We start from the raw sequence: 16071 nt of genomic DNA on the forward strand, positions 1-16071 counted from the left end.
CCTACTTGCCTTCTATTTTGGAAGTAACAAAATAAAGTGCTGTTTTGAGGGCTATAGGGGTCACACCTTTTGACTTGGCATGAACCAGGGCTTGGTATGACGATCTGTCTAGCTCCATTCTGATGGCTGTACAATGTTTTGGTGATTATTAGGTAGTAAGCTATCTTTTCTTCTATTTTGGCAACAATAAATTGATGGAGCAAAGCCAAATTTATCAGAGGATATGGTGTATTTAACAGATTGGTACAGAGTTTGGCAATATGCGTCTTGAACGAAGTGCAAGATGTTTGAAGCGGGAAAACGTCTTTGAAGAAATTAATCTTTTCCCGCTGATAATACCTTTTTGCCGATGAAATAATACGTTTTTTCATAATTTATGACAGCCCCGGCTGCTTTCTATTTAACTCAACCTCTTTATTGGGTTTAATCCGTGTACTGAGCCTTCACGTAAAAGTATCAACTGCTTGCCTAGTAGGATGCTTGTTTGAACTAGCTGACGATTCATCATAATTTTTTATTTGTTTTTAGCTGCATTAGAATCCCGGCCATAATTTCTAATGGCTTACAGGATTTGCAGTAAACTCTTATCGCTGGGCGAATCATCTGCGGTCCTCCAGGAAGCCAAATATAAAAAAAAAAATAAAAAAAAATAATGCAAGTTATGTACCTAGATGATGGACTATGTACTATGTAGTCCAATTGGGCTACGATAATCCAATAACCTATTAAAAAATATAAATTATGATTATATGATAAAAATAATTAATGAAATAAAATGTTATGAGAATTGTTTTGCGTTGGTTTTTGGCTGTTCTGTCCCATTTTCATTAGCCACGGAATTTGTTTATTTGCCACCTCATCCAATTGTGCGGAGAATTGCGAGTTTACCAGGGAAGAAGTTAGCTGCCAAAAAGGCAAGATTAGCAATGAAAGCGTGTTTTTAATTATTTTTCTTTCATTTCAATGAATATCCTTGTTTCAACTCACTTTATTTATCAGTTCTGGTTGAACTTCGCTGAAGTAAGGATTCTGGGACTGTTTTAAAATTTTCATTTCAGTTTTAATGGTCGTATGTTACTGTAATTCTCTTTTCTTTTATATATTAATGTTTTGCTGAAGATGGCCCTTGGACATGGGGCCAAAATATTCATTCCACTCTCTTGCGAAAAGAATTCCCTATTATTGTTCTTCTTGTTTTTCATGTTAATGCGACAAAAAAACTCTAAATGTCCTGAGATACAAATGAGATATGAGAAAACGATATAAGTTTGAAGAAGCATGAAGTAGAAGTTGAAGTATAAACATCCTGCAATGATCTTTGAATCACTGCAAAAGCCTGTCCCTCAGAAAAATTCCCTGGATTCCCTCTAAAGGTCTGACCTACGTTCATTCATATTTTTATGCTCGTCTCGAGTATATTTGGCCAACCGTCTGGGGCTACACGGAAAGCAGGTCGTCCTTGTTTGGGTTGGGAGGATGTCATAAATAAAGATTTAAAGGAAATGGGAACTTCCTGGGAGGGTGTAAAGAGGGAGACTTTAAATAGATTGGGTTGGAGGAGGAGCGTGCGTAGCTGTGTTGGCCTCAGGCGGCTTGGTGCTGCAGTGAGTTATTATTATTAGTAGTAGTAGCAGTAGTAGTTTTTGAAGTATGTTATATGAAAAACATCTGTTATCCATTGACATTGGAATTGTCTTGATTATATCTAAAGGTCTTAACCAAAGTGTACTGATTGCTGTAGATAAAACCTTTGGATTTGTAATTTTTAACAACTATGAGGTATAAAAGTTGTTGCCACTATGTACTACCAACAACGACGGCTATGCAAAGATTTTTCTTTCTTTATTGAAAATGTATAGGATATTGTTTGTAATGTCAGAAAAAAAAAAAAAAAAAAAAAAAAAAAAAAAAAAAAAAAAAAAACACCCTTCATCCATACAATGGAGCACCTGTTAGGTGTTATTTATGTTCTACTTTTCAAGAATGGTAGTGTTTAGACATAATTTATTAATAAATAAATAACAAGTAACGATCCAGTTCTTCCATTCAGCCAGTTTATTTTCCGCCAAAACATTGTCCGAAGAAGCAGTTAATGCCAGAGTAGGGTTGATGTGAGTCAACATGAACGTATGAATTTGTGTTAGAACTGGGATGTCTGTTTTCAGTGTGACTTAGAAAATAGTTGTTGCTGTTGCTGTGGCCTTTAGCCCGGTTAGGGTGGGTCAAAAAATAATTGTTGTTGTTAGGATGACTTGTGCTGCCCCGATTAGGGTGGGTTAAAAAGTAATTGTTGTTGTTAGGATGGCTTGTGGCCCGATCAGGGTGAGAAAGAAATAAATTGTTGCTTTCATGACCTGAACTAGTAGGTAACGAGATTAGAAATCTGCCCTGACCTGGGGCTTCAACAATATCAGACTCTGCACTTGAGTCTTTTGTTTCGGTTTTCACTGCAGGTATATACGAATATATGTATGATGCTGGGTCAGGCCCTGCTGATCTCCAGGTTGGTGCATAGTAAGGCAATTGATATTGGATCATCGTGGGAATCACTCCATAAAACTGTCTGGCTTCTCTTTTAGTCTGGTCGTTATTCATACCTAAATAATAAAAAAAATGTTAAAACAACTAACATCCTATAGAGCCTGGAAGTTCTTTATTGTAAAAAAAAACAATATCGCAGTGCCATCTATTAGTTCAAGACTCGCCACAAGTCCTGTCAATGGTAAGAGCTTGTCTAATTTAGACATGTTGAAATGTGCATTAAACTAAAGTTACTAAAACTTTCACAACTTTGCACTGCTTTGATTGAAGTTTGACACGCTGTGTATAGTCAGTTTTTTTAAAGCAGGCATCAAAGTTGGGGGTGGTGGGAGGGTACTAAATCGCTTCGCTCAACCGGTTCCTATAAGCTTTTATTTTTGGTAACGGCTAGATTTATAGAAAATTAGCAGAAATGTATATGCCACGCTGCGCCACGTTCCGCAATGCCGTGTCATAAACCTTCATACCATGTAATTTTTGGCTTCATGACGCCCCACCTCGCCACGTCATGCTCCGCCGCAGTTCCGTCACGATTTACCAAACCGGGGGACACGACTATAACTAAAACTATCAGAGTTTCTAATATCTAGTGTGTGTTTACGCCAAAAAAGGGGAAAAAATAGATCAGAGGGAACTCTAACGCCACCACATAGACCCCAGGCATATCCAGGTTCCCAGATCGCACCAAATTGAAGTTAAAGGATAGAAGTTTTAGTCTGAATTAATCAATAAGCCTTTCTAAAACCACTTTGGTTGTGCCTGAAGCTAAACAAATCGAAGAAAAAATGGAAAAATAAAACTGAAAAATAACCAAAGAAAATGAGGGTAATTTCATCCAGTGGACAGAAAGAAGCAGAAAGAAAAAAGTAGGCATTCTGGGAAGGACCTCTTTCAAGCCGTCTTTAGTGTTAAAAAAGAGAAAAAATAGCCTTTTGAAGTGAATTCTAATAGAGCAAAAAGAACATTCGAAGCACATCTTCTACTCTCGTAGAGTTCAGTTCAAAAGGTATTTTTTTTTCCTTTTTTTTGTGCACTGAATACGGATTGTTGGCGGTCCTTGCCGAATTATCTGTTTTTATCTTTTCGCTTCTTTCTGTCCACTGGTTGAAATTACCCTGGTTTTCTTTTTTTTGTCTGACGTCAAAAGCTTAAAAAAATAGTCCTCTTGGTGGTGGGTAAGCGCCATCTATTAGCTCAGTGTCATCAATATTGTATAATTAGCCCCCAATTTAAAGACGTATTCTACACCAAAAACCTGGACATTTTAAAGATTATTGAAGTTATGTCGAATGTTTCGGAAAGGTTTTGGCTAGAACCGTTTTAGGCACTTGTTCGACTTACTGTATATAAGGCAACAAGACCCGAGACATGCTTAGCGTTTTTACCGGGCGCATTATTTTTTACCGAGCGTTTCTTAGAGGTGTTCAGGATAGTATTGCGACGGACACATTGGGTGGTAAAAAACGCTTGGTAAAACAAACGTTGACGGCAGCAATGCAGTCGTCCATTGTCACTACAACAAACGAACGGCAAAATAAACGATCATTTATTTCGACCCCTACGCCGGGATGGTAGTGTATGGAACTAACTAAATGGAACTGGAAGCGCTCCTTTTTTTTTAATTTTTTTTTACCTTTGATGGCTGCTGATGAGAGAGTGTGTTTAGAAAGGGTATATCGTAAATAAAGAAACTACAAAGAAAGTAATCAAGTAACTTGCTTTCCTGGGAAAGGAGAGGACGATTGTTAAAAAAGCCCAAATTAGCCCTTTGATCCTAACCAAGTTAAAGGCTATTTATCATAAATGAAAAAATGAGTGCTAGTCCAATTCATATGCTCTAAACTAAATAGCATTTTAGAGAAATTTGAATTCATTTACGTAAAAAAAAAAAATTTCTGCCTATTGGTTTTAAGAATAGCTTTTAGTTTAACATCTCCCCCAATGTATGTAAGTGTAATAAATTCATACAAATATAGGGAGGTGAGCATATGATATATTTCTCAGTATGTAGGGGGTGGTGGTGCAAATTTATCATTTATCAATTATTTTCAGTTAAAATAAAAAAAAGGCCTTATGATCTATTTATGATTTCTTTATAGCCTATAAAATAGATCTTTTAATTAATATGATCTATCAGATTATGGTCTACTGATTGCGAGGGTAGAATATTTACTGCCAAGTGTGTCCGCGCTAGAGAAGCTAAAAAAAAGCTCCGTAAAAATAAAACGCTCGGTAAAACAAAAGTTCGATAAAAACATCTGTGTCCCGAGCGTGAGCTGTAGGAAAATATAGTTCAATCCCACTTTCTAGAGATATAATGAAAGAAAAGTTGAGATGTTTTGATAACGTATTACGGATGAAGAATGACAAGTAAGCAAAGTTTAGTGTTTTGGAAGAGGTCACCACAAAGGGTTTAAAAAGGTAGGAACTCTACGGGAGGGAGTAAATAACGATGCTCTGAACAGATGAGAGAGGATGAGAGTGTTGGCATCTTTGTTGGTCGCAGATGAGCTGGTGTTTAATGGGGTATTATAGTATTAATAGTAAGTAGGGTCCTAGGCCGTATCCAGGGGGGCTATCGGGTTTAAATCTCCCTCCACATTTGTTCGAATTGAAAAACGTAAAAAAGCCATATAAACTTTTTTTATTCGTTTTTAAAGTTTTTATGTTGTAATCCCCTCCCCCTCCCGAAAAAATTACCCCCTAAAAATCCTTAATACGGCTTTGGTAGCGTCTGTCGAACCTTCCAGCCAAACTTTGTATGTATAGACATCTTCCACTTCTTTCGATACAGTAATCAATACCTGAAAATAATCCCAAATAACTAAAATTTAATTGTTTATATTGTTTGTGTTTTTAACCATTCTAGGGCGCAATTCTAAAATTTGAGAAATTGTAGTTTTAGCATGAGCATGTTAAAAGTATTGACCATATGGCAAATAGCAAGTGTTTCAATGTCCTCTGTTAAGCTAAGACTAACTTGGATAATGAACATAACAGAATTTAGGTTATTTTTAGGCGACACTATGTAACGGCGTAAAAGCTAATAACGGATTGGTTAGTAATTTATATTATGTGGTCACTGCCAAATATAAAATTAAGTAGGTTAAGAAATAAGCTGCCAGTCATTCAACTTTTGTAAAGAGCACATCAACATTTTTATTCCGGACTGCACCCAAAGAAAGAAAAAAAAATCTAACTGAACTTCAGAATGTTCAAACCATATTCATTATTCGAAGTAAAGTCTTTTATTTTATTCTCTGGAGTTCTATAAGATGAAATATTTGGAAATTTTTGATATATAATTAATCTAAAAATCTAAAATTTCCAAAAAAAGTTGCATACATAAAATTCTATGTTCTTTATGCAATTTGTCAAAATTAAACAAATCATTTGTCGCTGTTGAGAAAAAAGTTGGAACACGCAAAAAAAAAAAAAAATCTTTTTCTAATGTTGACTATGTGGGTACAGTCCCTTTCAATATAAACTTTTTAGAAGGCTCTATTTTCATGAACCCCAAGATTTACTGAAAGTTTGTACTTAATGTCATTACGCGTGTCAGAGATATTGGAGATGCGTCTTTTTGAAAACTTTAATGAATATATTGCGTTTGGATTTAGTTTAACGTCCCTCTTAACATTCCCTAAAAGTTTCAACTTAATACCCTTAGCCACTCCTGAGATATTACGAATACGCCAATTCGAAAACCTGGATGCACATAGTGTTTTTAATTTAGTTCAAAATTTCCCTCAGTATCCCCTGAAAGTTTCAATTCAGTACCCCTGGCGGCTCCTGAAATATTGAAGATAACAAACCGTGTATTGGTCCAATAAGAGAGGCACCCGCATGCTTCCGCCATTTACCCAAGCCAAATTAATCTAACGCTATAGGAAAACTTGGAAAATTATAGGTTCTATCACTATATTAGCTCTATGACTATCTACCTTGGTTCTACTGTCCTAGTAGTGATGCATGGACGGATAATAGATTAGACGTATCTATTAACAAATGAACTAACCTCCTTTTTATGCAATCCTAATAAGAGGGGAATTAATGCCAGATTTGCTTCTCACTCAATTGGACTATCTGTCTTGGCTTTTTCTACAATTAGCCATGACTTGATGCCCACAACTATTCCATTTCAATTGATACTGATTTACTGATTTGATTTACTTAATGTCTATTAAATTTAGTTCAATTTCCACCTCAAAGTTCTTTGAAAGCTTGAACTTTCAAAGAATTGCATACACGTCCTTTTTAACAACCTGGGTGCACATAGGCTCTTTTGATTTAGTTCAATATGCCATGAAAGTTTCAACTTAATGCTGTTAGCCATTCCTGAAGTACTGCAGATTTGCTCTTTTCACAACTCGGATGTTTTTAGTATTTTCTATTTAGTCCAACCTCCTCCATAACTTTCTTTGAGAGTTTCGGCTTACTACCTTTAGACGCTCCTGATATATTGCAAGTAGGTCCTTTTGACGACCGGGATCCATACAGTGTTTTTTTATTTATTTCAACACTGCCTTCAATATTCCCTGTGTCTTAATTTAATAACTTGTACGTTTCTGAGGCATTGCAGATACATCCTTTTGAAAATCTGGATGCAAATAGTGCTTTTGTATTTAGACAAATCTCCTCAATATCATTCCCGGTGAATTTTAACTTAATACCTTTAGCCGCTCCTGAGGCATTTCAGGTGCGTTTTTAGACAACCAAGATGCATACAGTTTCTTCTGATTTATCTCGACATTCCCTTCAATGTTCCCTGAAAGTTTTAGCTTATTACCTTAGTCATTTCCGAGGTATTGCAGATACGCCCCTTTGAAAACCCGGATGCACACAGTGTTTTTTTATTTCAACTTTCTCAATGACATTTCCTGAGATTTTCACCTTAATAGCTTTAGCCGCTCCTCAGGTATTGCAGGTGAGCCCTTTTGACAACCCGGATGCATATAGTCTTCTGATTTATTTTGACATCCCTTCTATATTCCCTTAAAATTTTCAACTTAATAGCTTAGCTATTCCTGAGTGTTGCAGATAAGCCCATTTGACAATCTAGATGTACATACTATCTTCTAATTTTGCTTAACCCCTCCCTCTCAGTTCGCTGAAAGTTTTACCCTAATGCCCTTTACCTTTTCGGAGACAAACAATATCAAACAATTCCCCCTTTCGAATAAGAAAATCTATAAATCAACGATGAGTAACTTGCGTAATTTACAGCCCTTGTCCCAGTAGCATTGGGGGAGGGGGTAATGCCATCCCTGGAGGTAATTCTGGGACCTTTTGACTAGTAAAAAATTGCTATCTCAAAACTCTGATGGGATGTCTTTGGGAGCTGAGGGAAATTGGTGGCTAAAATAGGAGTGGGAAGGGGGCTGGAGTCCTCCAAGCACTTTTGACTCTTTCAAAGGTCACTAGGACTTCTAACTTTCAATTGAATGATCCTTCTCCAAGGTTTCTATAACCATTTGTTCCATTTGAAGTGGCCTGGTAAAAAAGAAGTAGTAATTGAAGCCATGCTGCTTTTTACATTGGCAGTTTTACTGTGCTTCTTATAACTGTATTACGTTTCAGCTGCATTTACTGTGTAATAGGAGTTTTGCAGAAAAGGACTCCCTGCTCTGAGACCCCAGGGAAATAGCTGAATAAGCTTTTGTGTTTTCTTTTGACAGACTTTTGGCGCGCTTTTTTGCTACCTTTTCTGTGGGCTAGAGGAAGACCATTTCCAAATTTTATATATATCCGTGTACGATAGTTCTTGTATTTTGGCTTTTCCCTTGTTAAATATTTACAACCATTTGCTTTAAGTTGATTTTGATTGAGACGTACCCAGGGTAGTCCACAAGAACTTGCCTGGCTACGGTTAAGTCAACAGTTATATAGAAAACATGGAAATAAGTCAATAATTTAATAATTTAGTTCAATAATAAGTCAAATATTTTGCCTTGTTTTTTAATTGAAAAGAGCCAGAAATAATTATTTTTTGTATTAAAGTAAGGCTAGGTTTCCTTTTATTCCTCCCCTTTATCCTAAAATAAGTAAAAAAAAACGATTAAATTTCCATCAAAGCAAATGCTACTAAAATATATGCAGCAAAAGTGAAACAGTTCACAAGTGAAACAATGTCAACAAGTGAAAAAGTGAAAAAGAATGGAAAGTGAACACCTTAAAAAATAGACTGATCTGCATGAATATTCCCTATTTATTTTTAGAATGGCTTCTTGTATTGATATTGTTAGGGTTGTCTTTTATCATAGAGACTTATAGAGGCCAAAGACAATGAAGTATGAGACAAATAGGAGTGCGAAGAGGGATTTTGGGTCAGCTATGAGCCTACAATCTAGGCTTTTTTTGGAAAGTGTATAACTTTTTTCATAAAGAGGCGGAAAAGAGGCCGCTGCTGGGCTCAAACAGCTTCATTTTCGCGCAAAGATGACCCTTTTTGTGTTTTTTTCAGAATTATAGATAACTAGTTGTCCCTATAAATTGATTGGATAAGAGGTAGAGGGGGATTTTGAATGCCACAAGGAAATTTCGCCTTCCCCCGGCTGTCGAAACAATGACCCTTTCATTATTGTGTCAATTATGACCCCCGTCCTCTCCCAATAAATATTTGAAGGGGTACGTTTTTTTCAGGTATGATCATCTAATCAAGATATTTTTACCCAGTTATCATGCAGCAGCACAAGATATACTTGTAGCTTAAGTTATCTCGGATTGAAGAGTGGTGTAAATCAGGATCTCCACTAAGAATTTAGCTATACCAAAGATTCACTTCCAAATACTGCCCAGGTTTCATAAAAACTTCCAAAATATTAAATAGCAGTGCTATATATACTTAATATATTTATTCAGGGGAATATTTAGGAATTATCCCCAATATCCTAAGCTCAAGACTGAAATCCCGAGAACTTGGAAAAAAAGCTCAAGGAGTGTCAGCCCTGGCGTGATTTTGAAGCAAAGGAAATACCCTGGTAGTCAATATGTTTTGGTGTAAAATAACCGTTGCTATTTATTAATTAAAAGGTAGCTCACTTTTGACTTCCACAGTTTCCAACTTCGAATTTGACTCCTTTCCAGTGGGATTTTCCAGCTGCTTCTCATGATGCAATATTTTTTCTCGTCTAAATATCTGCCCTCTTTCGTTTTCACCTGAAGCACAAATGACTAACGATAATATGACAATTAATAACTGTTGCATTCTGCTTTAGACCTATAATAAACGAAGACTAGTTTTGTAATTGAACAAAATTGGGTTTATATTATTTTTGGGACGCAGTGTCCTTTACAGAGTAACAGACTGCTTGACATATTTAAATGATGATGCGGTTAAAGCCATGTTTCAAAAAATGGATAATCATGCGTACTTTTTCCCGCTTCTAGCGTTAAAATTTTTAGCCTTTGTTTAAGAAAGGAAGTTCTCATTGATGGTCCATTAGTTATGGGTTAAAAGTGAGCGTTTTGCCTTCCAGGGAAAACTATAGCACTCTTTTAATAACTGTCGTCCTTTCTCTTTAAACTAGTTTCTTATAATAACTGCCACATTATAATGTGATTCGCTCGTATATCTTACCACTATTTTTTTCTTACTAGTTTACTGCCAAAATAAAAGATTGCGTTTTTATCAACAGTAGTTACCAAATTACATTCTTTTTTAAATATATTAATCAGTTATTATGGACGCTATTTTTTCAGTTATTTTTTTTGGCTGTTATTTCTTGGTTTCTTGTTATTTCTTGGCTGTTGTTAGTTCTGTTTTGCTTATTGTTAGTTTTCAGTTTTTTTTTTACTTTCTTACAGTTCGTTTCTTTTTTCATTTCTAGCTGTTTAGTTCTTTTTCGGTTATAATTTTGTATATTATTTACTTATTCTACTTAATTATTCTTTAATCGTCGATGGTAGGCTTTTATGGTTTTGGAATTTGACTCTTATCTTTTTAGCAACTGTATTTTTCTCTTTGACAAAAATAGTTACCATAATAATTACCGCTACTATTTACAACTCAACTTCAGCACCAAGCCGCCTGGAGCCAACACAGGTGCAGACGCTCCTCGTTAGGAAACTAATTTCCTCTAGATTCTTTCTCTTGACCTTTTTTAACCTCATTCAGGGACGACTTCCTTTAAGTTCGGCCCTAAATGGATGGCTGAAAAGTTCAATCTTTGGCAATATGCTATCCTTCGTCCGTAAAATCTAGCCTAGCTTTCTTTGCCTTTCTTTTATTATAGTCCTAGAAAGTGGGACAGAATCACATTTTTTTACAGTTTACTGTTTGATATACGGTTAGTCAAACGAATACCTAAAACTATTTAAGGGAAAAATCTGGAAAGTATTTAGCAAACCCTCCTCGGCCTTTCGAATCGCCTACGATTCAGTATAAAACAATATCATTAACATGTGATTCGCTGTTGCAGTTTATATCCAAATTTAAATAAATCGTAATTATGGTTGCTTTCTATTTCTGATAGCTTTCATCAGCAGCACTACAGTGACAGTTTTTCTAGCAGTTTAGAATTTCTATTGGCTTATGTCACGTACGACCCGTTTGGTTGCTTTGAGATCACCTCCATATTGCGTTCATGGATCAGCTTTCTGTGTGACGTCTGGTCGTCTGCTTATTTTAGAAGGCAAAAGAGATCGGTTCTAAAGTTATTACGCTATATCTTTTTGAACCATATCTTACCAATTTCACACTTCCTTTGTTGGAAACCCTTGGTTGCTATTGTTGCGATTTTTTTTTTACCTAAAACGGCTCACGGATAATGAATGAAACAAAATTGCAAAAATATTCACACAGAAACGGTTCACTGCAGCCATTGAAGCGTAAAAAAATGTTATTCGATATTTAAACAATTTATGCATAGGAGTAGGTTAAACGAAGCTCTAAAAGCCAAGAAAAACATTCAGAAAGCTAGCCTGTATTAGCCCAGCCTCGTTGTGTTTACTTAAAAATTTACTTCTTGTCTTCTAAGTTCACTTCCCTGGAAATATCAACGCAGGCCTTGAGGATTAAAACCTGGGTTCAAAAAGACATGATTCTCACGTCCTTTGTCAAATATTAATGGAAAACTTCGAATAAATATGATTAGTTTCTTGCAATCTATGGCTCTAAAAAGCTTTCGATTCAGAATAACGGATGCGATTTTCAGCGGCCAAGTAAAAATATTTCAACGCAGGTGTTGGACTGTTGTGACGCATAAATTTGCAGATTAAAAAGGGAGGAAATCGGACGGATCACGCAAAACGGCCGTTTTAGCATGACATTGCATCAGTGGGAATCCAGGGAAGCATCATACATTTGAGTGTGTTGTCAATGTTGTCATCAATGGTGATTTCCGCTGTATATTTAGCACTGGAATTCGCCATTTACTTTAAATAATTAATTTTTCAAAATAAAATAAAGGAGGCCTTAAAACTATAAAAAAACTGAAATAACCTAAAATTTTGAAGAAATTATGTGTTCAAGCCCCTCGTGGATTCAGTTACGTCGAAATAAATTGTATTTACACAGAGAAGCTGAAATGCTGGGAGCAACATCAAACAGTTCATGGTAACGAACTGTAGCAAGGAGCGACCCGGCTCAATAGTAAACGAAACTCTAAAAAACGGAATTTTGATGCTAAAAGATACATCAAAAGAATCGAATTTTCATGCTGATTTTAAATATATAAGTTTCATCAAATCTAATCTTTGTCATCAAAAGTTACGAGCCTGAGAAAATTTGCCTTATTTTGGAAAATAGGGGAAAACACCCCCTAAAAGTATAAATTTCTGGCTCCTATCTATAAAAATGTGGAATTTCGTATTTTTTTTTGCCAGAAGACAGATCACGGGTGCGTGTTTATTTGTTTTTTTTCTTTTCCCCAGGGGTCATCGTATCGATCAAGTGGTCCTAGAATGTTGCAAGTGGGCTCATTCTAACGGAAATGAAAATTTCTAGTGCCCTTTTTAAGTGACCAAAAAAATTGGAGGGCACCTAGGCCCCCTCCCACGCTCATTTTTTCCCAAAGTCAACGGATCAAAATTTTGAGATAGCCATTTTGTTCTGCATAGTCGATTTTTTTGGTTTGGGTGTGGGGTTGACGGGAGGGGGCTATGTGGGAGGATCTTTCCTTCCGTTAAAAATTAAATGTTCTAGTTGCCTTTTTAAGTAACCGAAAAATTGAAGGACAACTAGGCCTCCTTCCCCACCCCTTATTTCTCAAAATCGTCTCATCAAAACTAAGAGAAAGCCATTTAGCCAAAAAAAGAATTAATATGCAAATTTCATTTTAATAATTTATGTGCGGAGAGCCAAAATCAAAATGCATTAATTCAAAAACGTTCAGAAATTAAATAAAAAAAAACTAGTTTTTTTAACTGAAAGTAAGGAGCGATATTAAAACTTAAAACGAACACAAATTACTCCGTATATGAAATCGGTTGTCCCCTTCGCAATCCCTCCCTCTTTACGCTAAAGTTTGACATTTTGCCACAATTCTACTTTTTGAAACAATTAAAGAATTTAGCGTAAAGAGCGAGGCGTTAAGGAGGGGACAACCCATTTCATATACGGAACAATTTCTGTTCGGTTTAAGGTTTAATATCGCTCCTTACTTTCAGTTAAAAAAACTAGTTTTTTATGTATAATTCTTACTTGAAGCGGTTTCTACTCGGAATATTAAGGTCTTTTTTAACGGTTATGAAAGAAAAACTTCTGTTATCCTTTTACCGGTAAAACCGATCTTCTGAAATGTACATTATGAACAAATCAAATGATATAAAATAATGTATGACAAGGCTTGTATGTGGAAGGAGGGGCTTTGGAAGCTTTATGTTCCAAAACTTCTTTATTTTTATGATATGTCCTATGATAATTGGGCTACTTTTGCTGTTCATTTAGTTGTGCTCGCGAAAGGTCGGAGTCGTGATGACGATGGTTAACATCAGTGGCTCTCTGTTTTATGGCTATTTGCTGTTTAATATTCTGTCCTGTCGCCTTAAATTTATGGACAGTGCCGCAACACTAACCACTTAATCCAGATCCACCAGTACAATTCACGTCACTAATACAATTTTATATTGGTGACATTGAAATAATAGGGATATTTCGGGGCAATTTATTTAGTGAAAACAATAACTTAAGGCGATAGTTACTTCCCAAATTTCTACTATGTCAGTATTTATTTTCTACCGAAACATTGTCCGAAAATGCAGTTTATGCCGGAGTATGGTTGAAGCCTGTCGATATTAACTTATGGATTTACGTTAGAACTAGGATGTTTGTTCTCAGGATGATCAAGAAAATAGTTGTTCTTGGGGCGAGGAAGATGTGAATATGTCAGTACTTGGATTAAAAATCTTGATTGACCTCAGATTTCAGTAACCTGTGATTCTGCACTAGATGCATTTGGCTCGATATTCATAGTTGGTATGCATCCGTATTGCTCTGGAATCAGCAGTGCTGGTCTCCAAGTTTGTGCAGAGTAAGGACCTGGATATTGGATAATCCTTGGAGGGGGGGGGTCGTATTGCTTCCCTTGTCTTTCTATTGAATCGCTGACTTACCCGAAAGTTAAATAACAAGTATGGTTCGACAATTAAGTAAGTTCTTACCACTATAAAGATTTATGCTGCCGCCTAAGTTTGGAAGTATATATTAATTTGTTTAATTTGCTTAATTTGTCATAAGTTTTTCATCATCAAAATTTTCGAGGAGTCAATCGACATTATCACTCGTTAGAATAGACAAAGGAAGACTTTCAAAATGTTAAGAGCACCCTTAGTCTACAGATGAGATATACAAGGTATGATTTGATTTTGGAGTCCGTCTAGCTTTGTATAAACGTGCACAGTTGAGAAAAAAAACAACCTTTGAATAATGAGAAATAACAAGCGACTAGGAATCTCACTTGACCAAATGACAATTTGCGAAAAATAATATACTTATAGTTTAAGTTAATTATTACTAGCCTGAAATGAAACATTTAACCTACAGAAGTGGGTCATGACGCCGAAAAAAAGACATAATTTAACTGGGAGACACAAAAAAGGTCCGCTCACACCTTCCAAGAACAAGTAAATGATTTGTCTTAGCCCTATGGGACATCTTTATGTTCTGGTCGCAAATATAATAGTGTACGTGTTTGTAAAATGGTGAAACCATTCACTGGATACCAAGCTTTATTTTCTAAATTCAACACCAGATGGATGACAAAATGAAAGAATGTGTAAATGTGGTATATCTAGATATGAATATGGCCTTTTATTGGCTGAAACTAAAAATTAGTGAGTTATATATGTTTGAATTGATCAGAATAATTAGATTCTTAAGATGTAGCCTAAAGTCTGACCTAATTTGGGCTGTTAATCACTTCAAAATTACATTCATCTTGTATTGCAGCGTTCTAAGATATACAACGTTCTAAGGTCTACAGGAACATTTATAGGGTCAATATGGACTTTTGACGTGCTCGATAGTTTTAACAAGGATAGTTGAAGGTTTTTTAAAGATGACAAACGAAGTCATGTGAGATTAAAAACTCAACTTGCTTGTCTAGTTCTAAATTGCGCTTCCTTCTTCCTGGATCCCATCCATTGGAATGTACTCCCATTGTATCTAAACACCTTCAATGCTCTTTCCAATATAACAGTAATCACTGCCGTCGGAATTGTTTCTCAGCTCCCATCTGATTGGGCGAGATACAACCCTATGTTATGTACAGAAAATCATTTAAAAAAAAAAAAAAAAAAAATTAAAAAACACACGAAGCTTTTTTATATACATTGGGGTTATGTTTGACAGTAGTGTGTGTGGGGGGGGGGAGTGCAATTGCAACTGCAGCGATTATCATTGAAAAAGCTCTGAATGAAGAATCTAATGATGTAATTATTTTTTTCCCTCTCTGAATTCTACCCTTCATTTAACTTTACCCCCAGGTCCTTAAACTCTTAGGATTTTCACAGTTTTTTTGTCTACCGGGTTGCCCCCTCGCGCCTCAACTAGTTGGTGTGTTCAGGTGTGCCAATTCACAAAAATTTAAGTGGAGAGCAAGGATTCATCTCTGTATTTCCAAGTTCCACCTAATTCGAGTAGTAGATCACTCCTAAAAAGTGCTAGAAAATGATCTTGAAGAAAAAAAAACCTATGTGTTTAGTCAAGTGAATTATTTTGTTCGCTTACTGTAACATATATATCAAAATGAAGCCAAATTCAAACCGCTGGTATTATTTCTATTATGCTCTGTGGTTTTTACTTACGTAATAGCGAACTACTTGATGGCTGCTTAGGGACAATTTTTATATAAAAAAAGGTGTAGTAATACAAATTTTCTAATAATTATCTACTTTCAAATTTCTACCGACGATGACAAGTTTAAAATGTTTTCTCATTTTTTTCGTGCCTGTTAAATGATAAAAATTAGGGCATCTGTGCATCATGATGCACAGCCAGGAGATTTTCCCAGGAAGTGAAGAAGTACCACCAGGAGTTTTTTTTTACCAGTGTTTAGGGGGGGAGGGGGGTTCACTGTCTATTTTAATCCA

The 16071-nt window shown here is 35.8% G+C and overlaps 1 protein-coding gene and 1 long non-coding RNA gene across 2 annotated transcripts in view; one reads left to right on the forward strand and one right to left on the reverse strand.

The window, feature by feature from the left end:
- Nucleotides 1-16071, forward strand: part of LOC136024816 (WD repeat-containing protein 11-like) — a gene marked incomplete in the record, with an annotated part of 191926 nt that overhangs the window by 60454 nt on the left and 115401 nt on the right.
- Nucleotides 1988-10050, reverse strand: LOC136024817 (uncharacterized). Its single transcript, XR_010616932.1, has 2 exons — nt 9583-10050; nt 1988-2597 (listed from the first exon to the last, which is right to left on the reverse strand). It is a non-coding gene; the product is annotated as an uncharacterized LOC136024817 (long non-coding RNA).

The sequence above is a fragment of the Artemia franciscana genome, chromosome 3, assembly GCF_032884065.1.
Source record: "Artemia franciscana chromosome 3, ASM3288406v1, whole genome shotgun sequence".
Lineage (NCBI taxonomy): Eukaryota > Metazoa > Arthropoda > Branchiopoda > Anostraca > Artemiidae > Artemia > Artemia franciscana.